The sequence below is a fragment of the Ursus arctos genome, unplaced genomic scaffold (genome assembly GCF_023065955.2).
Source record: "Ursus arctos isolate Adak ecotype North America unplaced genomic scaffold, UrsArc2.0 scaffold_3, whole genome shotgun sequence".
NCBI lineage: Eukaryota > Metazoa > Chordata > Mammalia > Carnivora > Ursidae > Ursus > Ursus arctos.
Window position 1 is genome coordinate 68,739,543 of NW_026622985.1, and position 23,993 is coordinate 68,763,535.

Genomic DNA, 23,993 nt, shown 5'->3' on the forward strand with positions numbered 1-23,993 from the left:
AGACATTTACTGCTCCGTGTAAACTTGTTTATCCCATTTTTTGCTTCATTTCTTTTTCTTCCCATTTTTTTTGCAAGACCCAAAAACAAACAAAATCATCTCTATAAGATTTCTCTTTTTGAGTGAATAAAGATACTGGCTTTTCGTAGTGATCTCAACTAAGAACTCAACACGTATTTCTTGGAGCAGTTTAGAGACTTTCCTCATTCTGTGACTCACCTTCTACCCTGCCTGTAACTGCTAAGCTTTCCTCTGATGCTCATTTTTTTGTTGCTGCTGTTCTTGTTGAGGGATATCAAGGCCATTCATTTAGTTAAGGTGGACTTTTTTGGACTTTATTTCTCTACATGAATCTTCCCTGGTCTATTATCCCCCCGACTAATCACAGCTATGGACTAATCCACCTTTTCCCTTCTCCACTCTCCCCTTTCCTCATTCCTAAGGCACTCGCTCTTTTGGTTGGACAGTTTCATCACCCATCTGCTGACAAATCTTTTGCTTTGACCTTTAATCTTCGGTTAGCAAATTATTAGCCAATATGGTTTCCTACCCTGAGCCTGAAGCAGATTGATCACTTTATCCTCTTCACAGGAGGAAAATCTAAACAGAAAATTAAGTATGAGAATCCCCCAGGAATAGTAGTATTCTTTTGATTTTGAGAGTTTAGTAATTACAAATACCTATTACGCTCTGGGTACTAACATGCAAATTCTCTTGAGGGCGAAGACTTTGCCTTTATCTCCACTGTGATATTCATCAAAATCCTACAGACATGCTGGGACGCAGAGCGGGAGCTCCAATCGTTATGCACGCACACCTGACCGGATGGCCCGGTCCCTGCCCTTACTGGGCTTACATACTACTGTGACCAGCCTTTTCCATGCCTACAACTAGTCCATGTGTACAACACCCACCTTCCATCCTTGATCTTAGTGGAAGAAACACAAATATTTTCAATGATTGTATTAGTTTCCAGAAATAAATAGGGTGCCCTAGAAGCTCGGAAAAGGGGCGCTTAAATTAGTGTGGTAATTCTTTTTTTTTTTTTTTTAAAGATTTTATTTATTTATTTGACAGAGATAGAGACAGCCAGCGAGAGAGGGAACACAAGCAGGGAGAGTGGGAGAGGAAGAAGCAGGCTCATAGCGGAAGAGCCTGATGTGGGGCTCGATCCCAGAATGCCGGGATCACGCCCTGAGCCAAAGGCAGACGCTTAACCGCTGTGCCACCCAGGCGCCCCTAAGCATCAGACTCTTGATTTCCACTCAGGTCATGAGCTGCCTGGGGCTCCATGAACAGCAGGGTGTCTGCTTCTCTTCCTCTCTCCTCTGCCTTTCCCCGTGCTCTCTGAAATAAATCTTAAAATGTTTAGTTCAACTAAACAAGCCACAACAGCAAGGCTGCAGGCCCCAGATGGCATCAGGACCACCTGTTCATCCCTCGGACCCAGACCATTCTTCCAGCTGTAAGTTAGTGACAAACACCGTTGAGTGGAGAATATTGTCCAGGAGAATCCTTTTCAGGCTTATTTTGAGGAACTGGTAGATTTTAGAAATCAAGTTTCAGTACAATATTTAGAATGATCTTGCATGTTCCCAGTACAGAATTCTCAGCAATGTTCACAAGACTTAAAAAGGTGCTTCCTGTCTGCTACATTAGTCCACAGGATCTCACACAGTGACGATGCCGCACAAAACCACTTATGAAACAAATATAGTATCAGAGAACCACCCCAAGCCTATAGCATCAGAACCTCCAGGGATGTGGACCTGAAATTTGTGCTTAGAAAACAGCCAAACACACAGCTGAAAGTTACTCTATTAGATCTGGGGACATTCCATTGTGTTCGCTACTAAAATTAGGTATAAATGCAAATATTTCTGTTAAGCTTCTAAGTAATATAGTGTTATTATCTCCATTTTGTAGTTAATAAAACTTTCACATTTACTGAAGACACACCAAAACTAAGGATTTTAAGATGAGAATACTACTTTTAGAAACAGAACGAATTTATTGACAAATACTGACCCACAATTTTATATGTACTCCAAGATCATTATATGTTATACACGAAAATCACGTATTTGTGACCAAGCAGTCCATAAAGAACAAAAATCATCTAAAATATTGCTATCACCCTCCACTCAAAACCCAATTAATAGGTCTAAGTGTGGCTGATAAATCATTTACAGACCCCTGCCTAGCTGTAAGTGATGCATACCTTTTGTCAATATAAAAGTTTCTAGATATGCATAAAATACTAAAAAATAGATTTAAATATACTAGATCCAATGAAATGCTGGGAAGAATTTTCTTAATAAAGTAATAAATAGTTGGCTTGTTAATTTTTTTAAGAGGCTCTGAGGAAATAATTCTTCTAAAAATTCTTAACATTCTGGGGACAATTATAATCAGGTAACAATGAGTGCATTTCAAATAAATGGCATTGTTCATGCATGATTACCAAGTTACAGCAACTTTTGAAGAACCAACCTTCTCTTTAATGTTTTGCAACTTTGGTTGCTATAACAACGTAACATTGGTCCTTTATTCCTCGAGAGAAAAAACTGCTTTATTTTTCTTTTCCCTGAAGAAACTTAAAGCATGATAGGTGAAATGGTACATTTAGTAATACCAAATTTGGTGCCATGTAGAGAGATAGTTGGGGGAAAAACAGAGTCTCATTCATCATATTAATCCCCATTCCCCCTTTTCAGGTACTTACATGTTTTGTCAATATTGCATCATATTTGGAAGTTGCAAGATTATTATGCTTACTAGGAGCCCTATATTTTTAACATTATGATCTTAAATCCAAGTAACTGTCATGCTAAATTATACTTAGGAAAGATGTGAATGTGGAAATTGAACTAGAAAAGCTCTGATTAACTAAGGACTAAAGGAATATTGAAATAGATACTATGATCCACACCCAAGTCCCTTTTTGGGAAGTCCTCTCTCAGTCCCTCTTGAAAAGGTGAATCCTAGTGACCAGGTTGGCATTGTGGAATCCTGACCCATGGGACTACATTTGAATATTCCCACCATCCATATTCAAATTCTCATTAATATAATCAGTTTCCTTGATGCCAGTACTACAAAGAGAACTTGTCATGTATGTTTTTATGGGATGATGACTACCGCTGAATGGCGAACTAGAGTAGGGTACATTGACCTCTCTGGGTTTTCCCATCCCAGACCATTGAGAACTCCCTGGAAGCCAACAAGGCTCTCAAATCACCATCCAGTGACTCAAAGAAAACACCACCACCACCACCACACACAAAGCTTTTTTGACTCTTCCATTTTCCCCACTTCTGACATGTAATCCATCGACAAGTCTTGCAAAATGTATCTCAAATTGCTCTATTTCCTCTGTTCATGCCGCCAGCATCCTTGTCCAAGCCACACCATCTCCATAACTTCTGAACTGACCTTCCTCATTCATTCTTGTTCCTCTCCAATCCATTATCCACACAGCCAACAGAACCATTTTCTTAAATGCGATCATGTCATTCCCTGGCTGTAAGCTTTTCAATGATTTCACATTATTTTTAAAATAAAATACAAAAGCTTCGAGGTCAACATCAAGAGAGAAGGCAAGGGTACACCCGATTCGTCCAGTAGTACCCAGAGAGACACGCCAAGCCGAGGACCAATGGTGAGCATGTAGTTTCGGTTCTTTTACAATGGAGAAATCCTCCTCCCTCAGGTCTCTCCCTTTTAGTAAGTCAGTCAGGCATTAGAGCAACCTTACTCATGAAGGACTTCATCCTGCCTGGATGCCGGAGACTCTGGCTTGAAGGGGTCAGTTGTTACAGGAATTAAAATTATCCATGGACTTCCACTGACAGCATATGTAGACCCTGGGGCCCAGGTGGAGAAAGACACTTGATTTCTCCTTAAGCTGAGTTCAGAAGCAGACCCTCCATTGGAAAAGGGCTGGGGGTGGGGGTAGGGCTGGTCCCAGCTTTCTTGTCCAAATCCAGGCAATCCAGATTGAACATTTAGGCCATTTCTAGAGGGTCCGGCTCTTTGTCTATCATCCAGATATTCTCCTTCTAATTTCATTTTCTTTAGAGCATTTGTCAAGATCAACTGTATCTTGTTTATTTCAAAAACAATTAAAAAGCATTTGCTTATGCCTACCATGTGTCATTATTCTAGGCACTTGTTTACTTATTATCAATATTTTTTACAAAAGGTCAACTCCATGGGCAGGGAGCTTTTCTGTCTTGTTCAAAACTTATCCTCAAAACCGGCACTACACAAACATTTGTTAAATGAACTAATCAATGAATTACTAATTGCTAACAGGTGCTTAAGCCTAAAACATTTTATTTCAACTTATCAGGTAACAGTAATTTTAAGGAGGTTTGAGTTCTAACCTTAACCATATCCTTCCAGTGACACAGTTTTACCCTCTTAATTATAGAATATTCTTAACATTTATCATCCAAACTGGCTTACTTGTGAGAGTGAGAGAGAGGCTATTAAAAGGATGCCAGGCACATAAGACCCGAACAGACATTTTTCCAAATAAGACATCCAAATAGCCACCAGGTACATGAAAAGATGCTCATCATCCCTAATCATCAAGGGAAAGGCACATCAAAATGGCAATGAGAGCATCATCTCATACCTGTTAGAATGGCTATCATCAAGAAAACGAGAGCTCACAAGTGTTGGCAGGGATAAGGAGAAAAGGGAACCGCCTACACTGCTGGGGGGAATGCAAACTGGAGCAGCCACTCTGGAGAACAGTATGGAGGTTCCTCAAAAAGTTAAAAATAGAACTTCTGTATTATCCAGTCATCACCCTCTGAGCATATATCTAAAGAAAATGAAAACAGAGTATTGAAAATACACCTGCACTCCCACGTTCATTGCAGCATTATTCACAATTGCAAGATGCTGAAACATTAAGTGTCCACCAATGGATGAATGGATACAGAAGAGGCGGTGAGTACATATACAAGGGAATATTATTCAGCCACAAGAAAGATGAAAATCCTGCCATTTGTGAGAACATGGATGGACCCTGAGGGCATTATGCTAAGTGAGATAAGTCAGAGAAAGACAAATACTGTGTATCACTTTTAGACGGATCTAAAAAAGCGGAACTCATAGAAACAGCAAGTAGAACGGCGGTGACCAATGGGTGGCAGGCGAGAGAACTGGGGAGCTGTTTAGGGGGATAAACTTGCAACTAGTAGATAAGTCAATTCAGAAGATTTAACACACAGCATGGTGATTATAGTCAACAATACTGTATTATCAACCTCAAAGTACTAAGAAACTGGATCTTAATTTTTCTTACCACAAAAAAATAACTATGTGATAGAGGTGTTAGCTAACACTATGATGACGATCATATTGCAATAATAAAGGTATCAAATAGCACGGGTTACACCTTTAACTTACACAACGCTATGCATCAGTTATATCTTAAAAAAAAAAAAGTGTACGCCAAGACAACAAGCATTAACGGAGATTGTCCCAGGTAATCCAAACTGTATGGTCAGCCTACTAAATTGTATTCTATAGTTACCAAATCCGTTTCGACTCCGTCAAATAGTTCTCAAATTAACACATGGTATTTCTAATAATCTGATTTGTCATTTATGCTCTTAGATTTTAAAAGGAAGATTAAGTTATACTTGGATATTTGTTATCATGATAAAGATAAAAGCTAATACATGATGCTTACTAGGTACCAGGACATACCTAAATGTTTGACTCATTTAACTCAATCCTCACAACAACCTTATACGGTATGCACTGTTATTATCCTCATTCTAGAGATAAGACCGAGGCACAGAAAAGTTAACTAATTAGCTCAAGGCACACAGCTGACGAGTAATGGAGCCGGGATTCAGATGCAACTAGTTTGCCTCCCTAGTTCATGATCTTGTCTGCTGTGGTCCGTGTGTCACGCACAGATGGCAACTTACATTCAGTGTCTAGCTGCTCTTTACATGGTAATTGGTATGGGATAGACCGTGCAATGGTTTGAGGAAGGCTTAAGAACTTGACATAGCCCAAACAATAACAGGGAATTTCAGGCACACTGCCAAGTATGCTTTAACTGCCAAGAACATCCTCATTCTGGATAAGTCTTGGTTAAAAAAGGAAGAAAGAAAAAAGAAGATACTGTTTTTATGTTAGAAACCTTTCATCTGTTAGTTTTTCAACTAGCAGTCTGAAAACAGTCAATAAGGTCAATAAGAAGTAATGTAAGATTAGAATAGTCTTGAAAAAATTAATGGAATAAGAATTTGCTGTCAGGCAAGTGAAATTAATGTCTCAAACACCTTTAAATATTATACCTCTGACTCAAATATCAAATATTATTCCTGATTATGATATTAAAATCGTAGATATAAGTTGCAACATGTAGGAAACCAAAAATGTCTCAATGTAGATATTTTATGAAGAAATACAAGTTTAACCATTTGTAAGGAAAATTCTTTTATAGATTAAAAAATTATGGCCTTTTACACTATGGTATCAATTATGTTATCTACTTGTATTTTAACCTTCAATAGTTTTTACTTTTTTTGTTTCAAAATTACTTTAAAAAAATAACATAGATTTTCATTTCGGCACGTAGGAAGCTTAGAAGTTGCCACTTGATTCTCACCAGTTAAAAGCTCAACAAGAACCAACAGCTCTTCTCAGATTCTCAACAGAAGGGAGGACACAAGGCAAATGGCTGCCCCCAAGACTGGAGAGCGACAGGTGAATTCGCGGAGTCACAACTTACCGGAGCAGAGACTCGAGAGCAGACACCTCCGTAGGAATGAGCGCCAGGGTAGGAAAACCTGAAACGTAAGTGAGAAATTGTTGACGGCTCAGCGTGGGCAAGTCTAGGAGTTAAAAACTCTAGGGAGACCCAGTCATAGAGCGGAACCCCCACAATATCATGAGATTTACCTCCAGAAGCTCGCCTAGTTCCCACAGTAAATATGGAGAAAAACTGTCTCCTGCTTGCAGCAAGCGGGAGAAGGAAAGCAACCATTTTGAAATACCCCAGAACACGGCGGTTCTTCTTTATAAGGCCTGCCCGCAGGGGAAACTAATTAGCCAGGGCCTCACCTGCCCGCGTATTATCAGAGCCTGTCTGACCTGGGGGAAGGGAAATACCTAATTCAAGCCAGCTTCAGCCTTCCACCAAGCAGGAGAGAAATACCCAACTCCAGCCAATACTAGCCATCAGGTCCCACCCAAAGGGAGAGGAAAAAGAAAAAAAAAAAACTGAGGAACACTTCAGAAGTTCAGTCCAGAGCCTAGGCTCACTGAAAGTCTGAGACCTAATCACAGGACTAAGGAACGCTTCCCCTCCCCCCATACGTCACCACCCTATTCCTAAAGGCCTATTTACAACTGTTCCTTTTACGGGGCAGATCATGTTTGGCTATCGAGAAGCAAATTACAAGTCATGCCAAAAGGCAAAAAACACGATTTGAAAAGAAAGAGCAAGCATCAGAACCAGATATGGCAGAGATGTTGGAATTATAGTGGGAGTTTAAAACAACGATATTTAATATGCCAAGGACTCTAAGGGATACATTAGACTGCATGCAAGAACCAACAGGGGCTGTAAGCAGAAATATGGAATCCTGAGAAGAAACCAAAAAGAAATGTTTGAGATAAAAAATACTGTAACGAATGAAGAATGCCTTTAATGGGCTCATTAGTAGATTGGATGGCGGTGCTGAGGAAGGAATCTCTGGGCTTGAGGGCATACCAGTAGAATCCTGGAAAATCAAAAAGCAAAGAGAATAAAATCTTAAAAAAAAAAAAAAAAAAGAACAGAATAGCCAAGAACCATGGATTAATTACAAAAGTTGTAAAATATGCTTAATAGGACTAATAGAAGGTGAAGAAAGAGAAAGGAACAGAAGAAATATTTGAAACAAAATGATGGTGAATTTCCCCAATTAATGTCAGACCCCAAATCATATATCTAGGAATTTCAGAGAACACCTAGCAGGAGAAATGCAAACAAACAAACAAACCCCCCCCCCCCAAAAAAAAAAACCCAACAGTCAAACAAACAACACCTAAGCATACCATTTTCGAACTGCAGAAAACTGAAGATACAGAAAAATTCCTGAAAGGAGCCAGGGGGAAGAAACACCGATCTGTAGAGGAACAAAGATACGAGGTACATCGAGCTTCTCAGAAACAATGCAAGCAAGAAAACAGAGGCGTGAAATATTTAAAGTGCTGAGAGAAAAAGACCACCAACACAGAACTCTGCACCCTGCAAAATTATCTTTCAAAAGTGAAAGACGAAGACTCTCAAGCTCTGAAGAGACATTGATGAAAGTTAAATGTATTTACTAAATGAAAGAAACTGAAAGAAATCTGAAAAGGCTACATACTGTCCGACTCCAATTACATGACATTCTGGAAAAGGCAAAATTAAACAGACAGTGAAAAAGATAGGTGGCAGCCAGGGGTTGGGTAGGGGGAAGGAATCAATAGGCAGAACATGGAGGCTTTTTAGGACAGTGAAAGTACTCTGCATAATATCCTACTGATGGATACGTGTCATTATACGCTTGTCCAAACACACAGAATGTACAACACCAAAAGTGAATTGTAATGTACACCGTGGCCGTTGGGTGACGATGATGTGTCCAAGTAAGCTCATCAATTGTAACCAATGCCCCACTCTGCTCAGGGATGATAATGGAAGCTGTGTGTGGACAGAAGATACATGGAAAATATCTGTACCTTCCCCTCAATGTTGCTGTGAACCTGAAACTGCTCTAAAAGATCCTAATAAAAATGACATATTTTAATTGTAAATTATTTATTACAGATAGAAACTAAAAAACTCCCCACTCAACCCAAATCTAACCATCTGAAGTACCCATTAATAAAACTGAATATTATTCAATGTAGTGCATGTTTATATGTAGAGGGAGGGGTAGATACATGATTTTATAATAATACTATGCTATTTTTTTAAAATAAAAATATCAATGTCAATGACATTTAACAGAACTTTAAAACTGAAGCAGAATTGATGGAAATCCTAAACTCTAGATAAAAAATTTGGCATCACCAGTCATATAATTTCCCACATGATCTGACACTGACCAAAAAAAAAATTGAGTATGAAATAAAATCTTAACCTATGTTTCAATTTCTTTCTCTGTGGAGTGTGTTCTGCCGAATGATGAAAAAAAGCAAGCACTCAAACATGCTCCCACCGTTTCCTCTCCTAATTCAAAATGCTAAAGAACCAGGAGGTACCTAGCTCAGTAACACAGCCTTGCTGACGTCTATATAGGAAAACATTTTGGAGGAGTGGTAAGTATAAAGTCTTATAACATAAATTAAAGTAATTTTCAGGTTAACTAAAGAGCTATTTTCCACAGCATCAATTCCTCCCAAATTGGGTAAGCCAGACTGTTACAGATAACACCGTCCAAGTTAATAATATGAATTTTCTCTGATTCCTACATTCATACCTCTTTGTTTTATATTTAAGTGGATTCAAAACTCACCATCAGTTCTTTTCTGTCAGTTTCACTGTTTCTCAGTTCTGAAGTTTTTAAAAAAATTCATCTCTTGGGACAGGATTTCGTTGAGCGGTTTTTTTTTTATTTCTTTTGCTTGCTTGGCCTTGTTTTTGTTTTTCTCCATAAGGTTCATAACCTGCTGCCTTTCCTCCACAAACCTGAATCTCTGTTTCCTTTCTAGCTGGTTGATAACTGGGTTGAGTATACATTTTTGACTCATGATTTCTTATCTCACCCCTTTGTAATTATTGCTCTACAATCTTTGGGCACTGACATATGCCTTTCTTCTTTTATCCCAGCGTCTTCAATCAAGCATCTTCGGTTGGTTAGATCTTTTTTTTTTTCTGTGTTGAAAATCGTTGACATACAATATTATATTGATTTCAGGTATACAACATAGTGATTTGACATTTGTATACATTGCAAAATGGTCATTACACGAAGTCTAGTTACCATCTGTTATCTTACAAGGTTAATACAATATCATTGACTATATTCCCTATGCTTTATTTCCTAAGACTTGTTGATTTTATAGCTGGAAATTTGTATTTTTTTAAGTTTTTATTTCAATTCCAATTAGTTAACATACAATGTAATATTAGTTTCAGGTATAGAATACAGTGATTCATCACTTCTGTACGACACGTGGTGCTCATCACAACAAGTGCACTCCCTGATCCCCATCTATTTAACCCCCCCCTTTTCTGGTAACTATCAGTTTGTTCTCTATAATTAAGAGTCTGTTTCTTGATTTGCCTCTCTCTCTTATTTTTTTTTCCCTTTGCTTATTTGTTTTGTTTCCTAAATTCCACATATGAGTAAAATCATATGCCATTTGACTTTCTCTAAGTGACTTATTTCACTTAGCATTATTCTTTCTAGCTCCATCCATGTCATTGCAAATGGCAAGATATCATCCTTTTTTATGGCCGAGTAATATTCCTCTGTGTGTGTGTGTGTGTGTGTGTGTGTGTGTGTGTGTGTGTGTATACCACATCTTCTTTATCCATTCTTCAGTCGATGGACACTTGAGCTGTTTTCATAGTTTGGCTATTACAGATAACGCTGCTATAAACATAGGGGTGCACATATCCCTTTGAATTAGTAATTTTGTATCCTTTGGGTAAATACCTAGTAGCATAATTGCTGGGTCATAGGGTAGTTCTATTTTCAACTTTTTGAGGAGCCTCCATACTTTTTTCCAGAGTGGCTGCACAGTCTGCATTCTCACCAACAGGGTAAGAAAGTTCCCCTTTCTCCACATCCTCGCCAAACAGTTGCTTAGATTTTTAACATCAGGTAATTTCTTTCCTTTTTTCAGAATGGCTCATGAGTTGCATCTTTTCTGAGTTTTTTTTGGTTTTTGCTATTTTTTATTTATAAAATGTCTTCCTATTGCCCAATCAGTTTGTATGCAATCATCTTTAGTTCCACTCTTTCCCCTTGAATGTTGCTAACCTTTGTTCCCTTGTCTTCTGGTAGCTTCTGGCACTGGATTAGGTTTAGCAGCAGTCTGGGAGCAGTCTGACATTTCACCTCTTATTATTTATACACATATCTACATGTGCGCTCCACACACACGCACATAGGCGCTTTTTTTTTTGACTACAGAGTTCTTTACCTCCCAAGTTTAAAACGTCATCAAGATTTTTCTTAGTGTAGATTGCTGTAGAAAATTTTCCCAGACTATAATGCATCCTTTGGAACTGCAATTCAATTCTCCCTTATTTTGCTTGATTCTATTTTGAAATCTTGCTTTGTGCCCTGTTGATGTCCCTACTTTAAGGACACTAATTTAGGGAAACTGGGGTAAGTCTGCCTATTCACTCTTAGTTCAAATTTCTCCAGATTGGGGTGAGATGTATAATATGAGGGAATAATCTTAGGAATCTTAATGTTATCTTTTCCCCTCAATACTCATAAACCTATTTCAATGTTCTCTTTTCCAGCATAACCAGTCTATTTATTTGTCCCATTCTCAATATATGAATTTACGAATGGTATATGATCTTATTATGTAAAACGGTACATGACCATAGGGTGCGCTATTACCAGAAATACAAAAATAGATGAAAAATAGAGACAGAAATATACATACGTGGTATCATTTTATACTTCTTAATTTGCAATGAAGTATACCTACTTAAAAATAAGGAGCTAATTTGGGGCTTTCCCAGAAAATTTTTTTTACCCATATCCCTAAAAGTCTAAGAATACTTTACAGGCGTTGCTTGTGCTGCGCACCGTGAGGCATACTCCATAATAGTAACTTCATGCAGCAGAAAAAGTGAACTTTGGAGTCCCTTGGCATCTTCAGTGATTTTGGTGAACGTTGGGGCGTAGAAAGCAATAAACCTTTGTAAGCAGAAGTACTAATATCCTCATGTACCTCACTTGGTTCTCATCTGAACGCCTCAAATTACTAAATCTGTGTTATTCAAAATTGCCTTAATTGATTTTCAGATTTCAATGTTATCACTGGGGTATATTTTTACTTTATTTCTTTGTCTCTGCTTTATTGTTTTGCTCAAAGCTAGCCCATTGAGATCTCCTGATACACGGCATTTTCTTCTTAGCCATATTTTATTGAAATGTCAACTAGTAGTAGAGTTTTCCTTTCCCTGGATTTTTGATTTTGGCTTTTACATGATACTTTAATAATGTTGCCAATCCCCTAAGTTGTTCACATCAGCTACTTAGCCCCAATACCTAAAGCTTGGGAATCACGATGATTCTCTTCACGTTTTGCTTCTGCATTCCAAGAGTTATGAATATTAAGTTATACTTGCCCCAAAGCCAAAGTGTATTCACCAAGATATTTGCTGAGATCAAGAATCTCTGGGCCTCATTTAAAAACAACAGCATTAATAAGAAAGCCCCACAAACTGTATGACATTTGAAAAGTAAGAGAAACAAGAATTCAGTAATTTTTAATAAAGTTAAAATACATCCATTGGTTGAAAGTTACCCTGACTAATACAACAGAATGTCTCACGTGAGGCTGGCATTGAATTCTATTTTTTTGGAACAGTTCATGAGAGCAAAGGGACTCTTGGATTTTCACACTGTAATTACTACCCTTGGATTACACTTATTTGGACTTCTACAAATTTTCAACCTCGAGGCAGTAAAAATTTCAGAAAGTGGTCATATATGGGAAGTGACATTTAAATTTCATTTCAATCATACAATAACACTATTTTCAGAGTAAACACCACCCTAACAATAAAAGTTACTTATTCCTGTTGAAAGTCCTAGCCAATAGAATTATGGCAATTATACTAAAATATTATACAATTTTTTTTTTAATAGAGAAAATTCTGTTTCAATTCCAACTAGAGTTTCTTGATCATCTCCTCGTTTCCTCGGAGAACAACGAGCTAGATCATCCGGTCGGCTGAAGGACTACTGCACTGTAACAGGGCTGGCTTGGAATTTTGCTTGGCTTCTTGGAGCTATTGTACATTTTTACCTTACTCAACTTCGAAAGGAAAAACTGGACTGTTTTGTAATATTTTTGTCTAGCCTTTGAAATCAAAAAGCAGACTGTTGATTTGGAAGAGTCCCCAGACATAGCTGCAGAGAATAAAAGATCTCTAAATTTAAATTCCAAAGCGTGCACGCTGTGCTGGACAATGCAAGAACAGTCACCGTATACCACGATCAAACCTCCCAAGGCGAGTCCAGATCATCTGCTCTCAAGCACTCTCGACTCCGTAAACCTCCCTAATATCGGAGCTAGAATCTTAGCCCATTCAACAGGAGGGGCTCCCTGGGCACTCAGACACTCACGTTTTGTTTCGTTTTTTCACTCTCAGCACGGAGAGATCTTTAGAGGTACTGCTCCTTTCAAACTATTCTAAAGTCTCAGATCAAATGCAAAAGAAGTTCAAAGGACATATAAATTAGGGAAAACAAACACAGAATGCAAAGTAAAAGGGGGGGGGAAGAAAACCCAAGACTCAGCATACTAGCCCGACAATTTGGCTTCAGTTCAACAACAGCAACAACAAAGGCAGAGACAAAGCTCCTATCCTACTGAAAAGACATAAGCAATAGAGACTTTAAAGTAAGGCAATTAAAACACGCTAAGTCCAATAATTGCATTCCACAGTTTCAAAAGTTTAGTAGTTACACGCTACCTAGTAAATCGAAGCCAACCCCTGGTTGGCTTGACGTTTAAGGGCCTCCAAGATTTGGCAACCGTCTACTTTTCCAGCCTCGTGACACCAGAATGCTTTCTAAAATGTTCAGAATTAAATCCACCTGCCCAGAATGGGCCACCTCCACTCGGCGCTCAGCTGATTCTGTGACGCACTGTCTTGCGGCCCTGAGGATGCTGACACTCCGGGATGAGAAGCTGCGAAGTGCGAGGTGCTGGTCCTGGCCGGCCATCAGCCAGTCACAGCAGCCTGGCTGCTCCCCGCCTTTCTGGCACTGGTTCCCCATGGGATAAATGAAGCCAGAGTCCACTAGCGTTTTTGTGTTGTGTTGTGTTTTGCCTCTTAGTTAGTGGCACTGGTCTGGATAACAGATAAATCTGGAGCTCTTCTGATAGGAGAGGCCAAGGCGGTCATACAGGCAGTTCTGGGCTGCAAGGTTTAAAACGCAGACTGGATGCTAGGAGTCCCCCAGGCCTCCCCCCCTGATTATACTTTTCCATATTAATTAGCATTGCTTTTTCTTTTTTTTTTTTTTTTAAAGATTTTATTTATTTATTTGACAGAGATAGAGACAGCCCGCGAGAGAGGGAACACAGGCAGGGGGAGTGGGAGAAGCAGGCTCCTAGTGGAGGAGCCTGATGTGGGGCTCGATCCCATAACGCCGGGATCACGCCCTGAGCCGAAGGCAGATGCTTAACCGCTGTGCCACGCAGGTGCCCCATAGCATTGCTTTTTCTTACCCTTCTTGAACTATCTGCATTCTCCCTGAAAGCACTATGGTTTCATCATATGCTTGTGTTTCCTACCACCTTGCTTTGCGCTGCATTTGTTTGCGTAGAGTGTTCTCTCATTTGCTGTTACAATTCTGTCTGCCTCTCAATGGGCTGCTTATTACAGTCTCGTGGAAGACTTCAGGTTCCTCTGTCAGAAGAAATCCCTCTCCCTAAACTTCCAAAGACTTTGTGCCTCTTCTATTCCACTGTCTTAATTTCCTGAACTGCTAGATGATAAACTCCTTCGCGGACAGAACCGTATTTTATTAATCTACAGCAGGAAATACTAAAGTGCTGCTCCACATCCCTCAGATTCTTGGGTCTAACAGCAACTGGCGCCATACATTCCAGAAGACTAAATGAGTGCAGTTTATAGTCATCGTAATTGTTTTAACGTAGGTTAGAGTCTGGAATGAGTCACGCCCTCTATAGTAAACTAAGGCTCACCTTGGTGAGGTTGGCTTGAGGGTCACCTCTGGACCAGACAGTAGTGCCTTTGAACGAATTAAAAGAGGAACCCCTGTTGGCGGCCATCACCCTGTAACAGGGTGCACACTGGAGGAGTCCGGCGCAGGCTGGCTTTACCTGCTCTTGCAGCTGGGTGTTTGCGCAGAGCACAGCCTGTACAACCTCACAACTCCGTGTGTTGACCCTGTGTGTTTCTAGGTAACTAGTGAGAAATTTAACTGGTAGAGAGCGAACTTAAATGGGTACTTGCTCTCCGGTGCAATAATCAATTCTTTATCTCAAGAGAACCTCTTAAGGCTTCTAGATAAAGCTTCAGTGCCTCCATTAGCAAACTACAGTTAGGGTGGGGTGTGGTATTGTCTTCGATTGTAGGGAAGAGTAAGGAGTGGGGTCCTGGATTGTGGGGTGTGCCGGGTTGAAAGAGGAGACTGTGTAAGGGAATGGAGGCAAGCAGCCACGAGTGAAGGAGCAAGAGAGTGTGACAGTCTTTTCCAGAAGGCCTGCGACATCAAAAATGGCTCCCATACCTGAGCTGCTAAATCTTCCGCTGCCCTACTATAAACAAACTTGTATTCTTCTATTACATCAGCATCTGATCCTGGAATCTCGGTGAAGCAGGACCCCCTGGGTAAGGGAGCATCCTATTAGAAACAGGTGAGTTAGGCACGTCCTCACTCCTGTGACTGCACGGCTTAGTCACCATTTGAAGACCCAAAGGCCAAAAGTAGCAGAGCTGACTCCAATTGACAAAAAAGGCCAAGGATTACCTTGACCATCTTTTGTTGAAGGTAAGTATAGACACCCCTCGTATTGCCTGGTTCAATAAACTTTTCTTCAATGAATTACTGAGCCTAGGTAAATCAGCTGTCCTACACATTCTTAGGGCTTATAAATTACAACGTAATTTATATTTTGTAGAACTCTGATTTCTTCCAGGATCAAGCAGACAACTTTCAACTTAAACTGAATCTTTTAGAATTAAAAGTTTTCTCAGGATATATTCCTGGTCTCGGTTAATAGCCCCACCCACTAGGGCGCTGGGTCACCCTAGCCAGAAACTTTGTCACGGATATTTACCCTTCTTTTCTCTCCCACTTTAATCCTCACTTTAAACTCTTCACTCTAACATGACATAATAAAAAATGAATAAATAAAAAATAAATTCTTCACACTCTCCTCATCACCCAGCCCAGGGAATCTCAGCCTGGGATTTACAACCACCTATATAAGAATTACTTGGTCATTGTTTAAAAAATAAAGCAATTAAACCCCCATGGCCTTGCTACCTAGGCACCCTGACTCAATCATCTGAGTCTCTGGGGATTTGGATTAGGGATCTGAGACCCACTGCTTGCTCTTCCATCCCTTCAGCCCCCATCTCCCTTTTCTCCCCAGCCTCCATCCCTTTCACATCCTGGTTCCAATCTCCACAGCCTTAATTTCCTTTTCGAATATCTACCCATCTCCTCTGTGTCATGTTTTTTGGTATACTCCTACTCATCTTTGAAACTCGGTAAAAATTTTGTTAAAAATGCTTCTAATGCAGGTAAGTCATTAAGTTGACCTCCCTCTGACTTCCTACCCATGAGTGTGTTACTTAGCAAGCGTTTCATATACACCCATTGGATGAATAAATGAATGGTGTGAGTCAGTTCCAATGCTTCAGAGCAGTTTATGGAAAACACTCTTAGAGGCAGCTTTTCTTGTTTTCCAATCTAATTTTTCTCAAAGTCATGAACAATCCATTAATCACAGTAACCTGATAGAATGAAACGAAGGAATCATGTTCTAATACCTTCTGTTCCCTTTCCTCTTAGCATGGACCCAGTGAGCAGTCTCTTCCATAATCCGAGGACCTTAGCTACTTGGTAAACTGCTTTCTCCTCTTAATAGGTATTACATGCTGGGTTTGCTAAGTTCTTTCAATGTTATGGTTCTATTATATTAGTAACTTTCCTATTGCTCCAAATAAATCACCTACTTATACCGCAAGCCAATTACTTTCAGTAAGAGCTCGGGATTGCCAAATATAAACACATAACGATAAAAGCACAACAAAAAACTTCAGAACATCAAAAGCAAAAAAATTATTTGAGAATGATATGCATATATAACTTACTTTTGACAATAGAGAATTTTAAGCAAAACTATTACTCACCTTTGCTATATTCTCTTTTCTAAATGATAAATATTCAACAACATTTTATGGCTATGACTCCATTCTGACCATGCTTGTGAACTTTCTGTTAAATCTTAGATTATCAAAATCTAAATTTGAAGTTGGGCTGTAAACCGTGACACCACTTCAACATTTCCTCTGACCTAATCCAGATAACATTCCGATGTCATGAATCACTTGGCAGTGTTTTGACTGTTGCCTTTTCTCAATTGCATTTGCAGCCTAAAAGTGCTTTTGTTTGACCAATCCAATCTTTTCAACTTTCACTTGCCAACAATAGCTGATTGCTCTTGTCAAAAACTCACGTCACAATAACTATGCACTGAATTCTTAACCCGATTGATAGTTGCCTATGAAGAGCTATTGGAAATGAAACAACCCTGCTGTGGAATATACGTATTTCGAAAATTAGCTTAAAATACGTGACAACATCACCTTGTTAGCTCTCCTTTCTTTTTCAGAAAGTAGTTTCCTGTTCTATATCTTGTGAGTGGATTAGCTGCAAGGTAATCTGCATTTCCACCAACACTTAACTACTGGCAGACAACTTCTGACTTCACAAATTAAGGTTCTCTGTAAACTAAAGGAGCCAAATATTGTTTATGCACCTTTGAAGAACATGGAAGGTAATCTCGATTCTTAGCAGCAATATTAATTTTTATTATTATAGGAACTACATTTTAGTACCTGCTACTCCAGACACCATCCTGGATGCTTTATTCCTCTCAATTCACAGACAAGAAAGTTCTGTAGAGAAAAAAAAAAAAAATTCCAATTTTCATGCAGCCAACTAATTGAGAGATGCAAGATTAAATACTGTGTTTTAACTACTGATCTCTTCATGAACAGTTTCCATAGTTTGTTTTCATTTTTTTCTAAACAGTTCTGGCATTGGAAGTTACATAGTTCTCTGTTCTGAGATACAGTAAAAATTTTTGCATAGGAGCAGTGACCTCTTCTATGACCAAAAGAATATTTTAAGAAAAAATGTTTTAGTTAATTTTGGATTTAGTGAGTTTGGCATCAAATATTCTCTCCTATGGCTAGACATTCTCAAGGTACCTCCAATTATTAGTTTGGAAAATGCAGCTTCCCAAACAATAGCCCTAGCATACTCAGAGAATTTGTTGAACAGAAGTAAACCCATCTCTAGCAGAGATACGTTAGCAGATATTTTGGGATGTGTTTCATGCGGGATATTTGTAGATCCATAAATTACACTTTGTAGATGTCTATCAACTCGGCTGCTTGGTAATCTTGGCCCCAAAGCTATACTTTTTCTGAAAAAATTAAAGAGTTTCTGGAGAGTAGAAAGAGCAGTATTCTGGTTCCCGAGAAGTGAGAGAAACCAAGGAAGAACTCTGCTTACGGGACTAGTGCCTAAATCAGGTAAGAGTTATTTCAAAGCTTTTGAGATTCTGTACAGTAGTGATATCATAGTGGTAATGATACTGCAGTGTATAAATGTAACAACAAATCAACACAGTGAACACCTTAAACTTATGTCAATTATATCTCAATAAAAATAAAATTAATTAATTTTAAAAAGTATTACAAAGCAAGGATTTATAGGTGTGGGGACAAGACAGAAATCTGTTTACTGAAGCCAGAGCCCAAAGTCACAATAGAATAACGTCAGGCTGAGCTTCTGAGTTCGAGGTTCAGACCTTACATACTTCGTCATTTGTGACGAGATTGGTGTCAGGGTCTTTGGTTGAACAGTAATTCTGAAGTTAAGTAATCTTGGTTTAAAACAGAATGGTCAGGCCAGCGAGTGAGTTGAGTAGGACAGCACCTAAGCCGGCAGCCTGCGTGTGCCCATCTTCTCCCCCGTGTCACTGGGGGAATCCTGCCTTCCTAGCTCGAGACTCAGGAGCCTCTCTCTCCACTTTCTTCACCCCTTCCCCACGCTTCTTAACTTTATACGTATTTCTGTTGTTACTGTTTAAGAAGCAGATCAAATTTAGCTCTTGTCGAGTCTTTTTTTTTTTTTTCCTCTTTGGACTGTAAGGAAAAGAACAAAGGAAAGTGTCCAAGTTTGTATTTGTGTGTGTGTGTGTGTGTGTGTGTGTACACACCAGTGTGTCAAGCAGAAATTGAATGGATTTGTTCTATTTCCTAAACTTGGCTTTTTATTTTTTAAAAACGCTCCTTTTTATTTTCACAAGTTAAAATTATAAGGTGGATGTTCTGAAATTTCCCTTCATCACAGGCATCATCCTGTCACCACATGTCGCAGCCGTGCGCTACAACTACCCAGGGAGGCTTGACCACCCCGACGCCCAGGCCATGACCCACACCAAGTACAAAATCAAGGTTGAACCCAGGCAACAGTATTTTTTAAAACTTTTATATGAATCTGGGGCTCCTGGGTGGCTCAGTTAGTTGAGCGTCTGACTCTTAATTTTGGCTCAGGTCATGATCTCAGGGTCATGAGAGGGAGCCCCGTGTCGGGCTGGAGCAAAGCACGGAGAATGCTTCAGATTCTCTTTCTCCTTTCCCCATAGGATATTGCTAGTTAATTCTCAAGACCTGTGAACCAAGACACATGTTTTAAAATTTCCTAGCTATATTTCTGATTTTGGCCGAAACCAACCAGCACAACCACCAGCAAAACTCTAATGGCTAATACAGTAAATAAATTTGTACCTCCTGGTGAAAATCTGGGGAAGGGAAGGCATGATATTCCTTTATTTGATGCAGTAATAATCATGGGGAAAAGACAAATAAAAACCTGAATCTTTTGTTAGCTGACTGCACGGTTCTATAGCCTCCAAAATATTATACATGGTCATTTAGAGATGTTACAATAATTACTTCAGATGGAAAATACAGTAGATTGATCTATTAGACAGAGATGCACAGAACGTAATTAAATTAGCAAAAAATGTTGAAAGAAAGTATAGTGAACGTAGATCTTTTCTTTTTATTATAATGAAATAGTTCTAATTGATTTTTTAAAAAGTTTTGATTATGTTTCCTGGTCAAATATCATTAGCATATAATAAAGGTATCATGTGGCATACATCTGTGTCAAAATTACTGTGGGCTTTGGGGTTCCCTCACTGGGACTCATACATAGTTGAGCTAATTAGTCTTCTATTGTTCTTTTAACAGCAAGGCCAATGAGATATTCTTATTTAGAATGGCAACATAAGTATTCTTTTTTCTCCAGTGGTCATATTTTATAGGAGGTAGTTTTTGAACATGATATTTTAAAATCAGGTATCTTTTAATATAGTTAATTTGTAGGTAATTATAGGACTGCATATGTACATGGTAAATTATGAATGCTAGAGCATTAACGAACAAATTATAACAAGTTTCTCATCCCCTTATTGAGGATGATAGTGCTAAAAAAAAAAATCCATAACAATTTTGATGGTTATGGCTGATGCCCTTTTGACTGCTGCAATTTTAAAGATAACTTTAGTCAGCTGGAAAGCGTATGTTAAAAGGGAGTAGCTCAAGTGAAACAAATTCTTCTTGCTTTTGTCTCCAAGTGAACTGCACTGTGAAAGGACACAAAATGTGTATGCATTGCCTGGGAGAATGGCCGTATGAGAGAAGGTGTATCTGTCGTAACTGAAAACCTCTTTCTACTACCAGAAATATTAAAAATTGGAAAATGCCTGTTCGTTTTTTTTTTAACAAGTGAAACAAGTCATTTGGTGTTTTTTTGTTTTATTTTGTTTTGTTTTTTTATTTTTATAAAAGTTTCTTTGTCGGAATATACATTTTTCAAGTGAGTTGTCCTGGTAGATTTCCTAAAAGCTGATGCTAGGAGGCAACTATTGCTACATGAAGAAATTTATGACTGCTCAGGTGTGTGAAATGAAGTGCAGCTAAAGCACAATTTTTTTTTTTTTTTAAGAGAATGTGCACTCCCACCAGCGGGCAGCCGGGGGCGGGGGAGGGGGCCGGGGTTACGGGGTGCCCAGAGGGAGAGGGAGAATCATAAGCGGGCTCCATACCCAGTGCAGAGCTCGATCCCACAACCCTGAGATCATGACCTGAGCCAAAATCAAGAGTCGGAAGCTCAACCAACTGAGCCACCCAGGCGCCCCAAGATTTTTTTTTTTAATGTAATCTCTATACCCAACATGGGAATCAGACTCACAGCCCTGAGAGCAAGAGTTGCACGCTCTACCGACTGAGCCACCCAGGTGCCCTAAAGCACATTTTTAAAGCAAAAACCCAAATTTAAGAAATGAAGTTATTCACTGTTTTCATCTGATCTATAAAAAGTCTTCATTAGAGAATGAGAATGGTTTATGGCTTCACTCCTGCACTGCTCTTCAGCGGAGCTCCTCTAACAGCATTTGGTGACCCTTTCCCCCCCTTTCCCCCTTAGCTTGAAAGATTCTTACTCTCTCTTTATATATTGGAGAGTAGAGACAGGTCACTGCTTTCGATTTGTGAAGGAATGTTTTCATGCAACTGAGATATCAAAATACCTATACATAATGCCGGCTTTCAGGAAAGGTCACATTTTACAGTCAGATCCTGAGAGGAAATGGACAGAAGAACTTCTCCACATAGCGTGAGTTTTCACAAAGTCGAACAGGATATTCTATCCCTTAGGTAGAAAAACATCTTCGGTAAAAATTGCTTTTGTTTATCATGAAAAATACAGTAGTCCAGGAACTTAGGACGTATCTGTTCATTCATCTGATGAGCATTAAAATACGGATTACTGACTACTTGGGGGAAAATGCCTTTTGAGTAGTGTGCATTTTTAAATTCTAAACAACGCTATGAAGTGCTTCTCTACGTTTGTGGGAGGTAATGATGCTCTGGTCCTGGTGCTTTATGTTTTTGATACTGATTTCTTTTTTTTAAGATTTTATTTATTTATTCGACAGAGATAGAGACAGCCAGTGAGAGAGGGAACACAAGCAGGGGGAGTGGGAGAGGAAGAAGCAGGCTCATAGCAGAGGAGCCCGACGTGGGGCTCGATCCCATAACGCCGGGATCACGCCCTGAGCCGAAGGCAGACGCTTAACCGCTGTGCCACCCAGGCGCCCCTTGATACTGACTTCTAACACGGACAGATACCTTTAGTGTAGCTTTCTCAATTACCTTTCCCTCCGCTATTCAGTTACCTCTTCCCCTTGGCCATGAGTTCTCTCTACTCTTTTTTCCATCCTTTCCATTCTTTTCTTTCTCTTCCCCCCCTCAACTACGTAAAGAAAAGGTTAAAATTGGTTAGGGGAAAGTTTATATCGTATTTTTCTACACGACACATAAACTTTTCTGAACAGCTAAAGGACCTGTGCTGTCTTCGATCCTGAGGTGAAGTGGTCCACTTCCGTGTCTGGAGCAGAGCGCGTGATCTAGGTTTATTCTGCTTGACTGGAACGCTGGACAAAGAAACCTGACTTTTTTTTAGATGATAAATACATGTCTCAAAGGATTGTAGGTGTGATCACAGTGTCAACGTGAATTTGCAAAATTCACTTCCTATCAGTACGAGAAAAATTACTCAGCACCATTTACCTGTTTTGGTGGATCAGTATCACTACCTTTTCTGGCCCAAGATGACCTACACTCATTAAAGAGAGGAAATTATATAGTTAGGGCTTTTTACTGATAGTCCTCCAAATGGTAGTAAGTTATTACCATTATATATTAAAATATTTTTAACAGAGGACATATTTTAGTTTGATTTTCTAGTTCTTTAAATTCTAAATCGTGATTTGTGCAATTACATGTTAACATAAAAATTTCTCATTCATTTTTTCAAGAAAGCAGCCAGAACCACAAAGTAATTTTATAGTTTATAATGATACCTCTTATTAGCTTTCTGTATTTTATCAAAATCAGCCAACTCCTTCAAAAGAAAATATAAGCAGAAAATGTGACATGTCAAATACTAGACATTCAAGCAGAGAACGAATCCTTTTTAACTTTGAACAAGGAATTAAACAATGTCAACTAATAAATTGGAGTTCACCTTTTATTAAAAATAAATCAGCTAGAATCATTTTACAAACTGACATACTAATAATTATAAGGTATGTGTTAAGGTAGGTAGAGATATAAAGCTTCACTTTTCTTTGAAGCGTTCCTACACATCTCAAATTTACTCTCACATCTGGTCATCAGCTATTGATACCGACTTCCCATTGCACTCTAAAAAAAACCTGAGCCCGTTGCCAAAAAGCAATAAAAATAGTGAAAGTAAGGTCTGATGGGTGCCCTAATACCACAATTTATAAAAGTTTGTGATTAAGGCACACTGAATCATATAAATCATATCTGTCACCCCAAGTGTCTTGGCTCTCCTGACTGGACCACGTTGACTCCATGTCACCAACAAGTCACTGGCTTTGGGGGTGCCAGACCGTCCCTCTTGGCCAGTTGGGTCCAACGAGGTTGACCAGTCTTGCATGCCCAGACTTTCTGATTAACGCTGATGTTCCTGGACTTAAAGGGAATACCCGCTTTAGGCCATTATATCTACCATCCTGAACAGTTGCCAAAAGATCTAGATGATGCATCCCGGAAGTGTGGGAGTTACCTCCGTCATGACTAAACTTTGCCCGAGCGGAAGTAAGAGACTGGAAAGAGCATGCAAATCAGTCCCACCTTCTCCCTCCTGCACAGGGACTGCTCTGAGGGTGTTTGTCTGTACGGCTCTCCTGAGACACTCAACATGCCCAGCAGGGCATCTACTGAGGGATCGGTGCTGTGAAGCCATGGTCAGTGAGGTGCTGCATGATTCTGCGCTGCCTTGCATCTTTCCTTACCTCAGTTTCCTTAGAATTCCCTTTTGCTGCCCTGGGTTCGTGCCCCTCAAATAATCCGTGCGCTCTGCTTTCAGGAGAATCAGGAATGAAATACACATGAAGCTAGATTGGGAAAGACA

At 39.3% G+C, this 23,993-nt stretch overlaps 1 long non-coding RNA gene across 1 annotated transcript in view; it reads right to left on the bottom strand.

Moving 5' to 3' along the window:
- The window catches only part of LOC130542049 (uncharacterized), an 80,971-nt gene extending 63,100 nt beyond the window's left edge, over positions 1–17,871 (bottom strand). The window contains exons 1-2 of the long non-coding RNA XR_008956329.1: positions 17,810–17,871; positions 6,767–6,824 (exon numbers count right to left, since the gene is read on the bottom strand). This is a non-coding gene — a long non-coding RNA (uncharacterized LOC130542049). The remainder of the gene's footprint in view (positions 1–6,766; positions 6,825–17,809) is intronic.
- Positions 17,872–23,993: the final 6,122 nt, after the last annotated feature.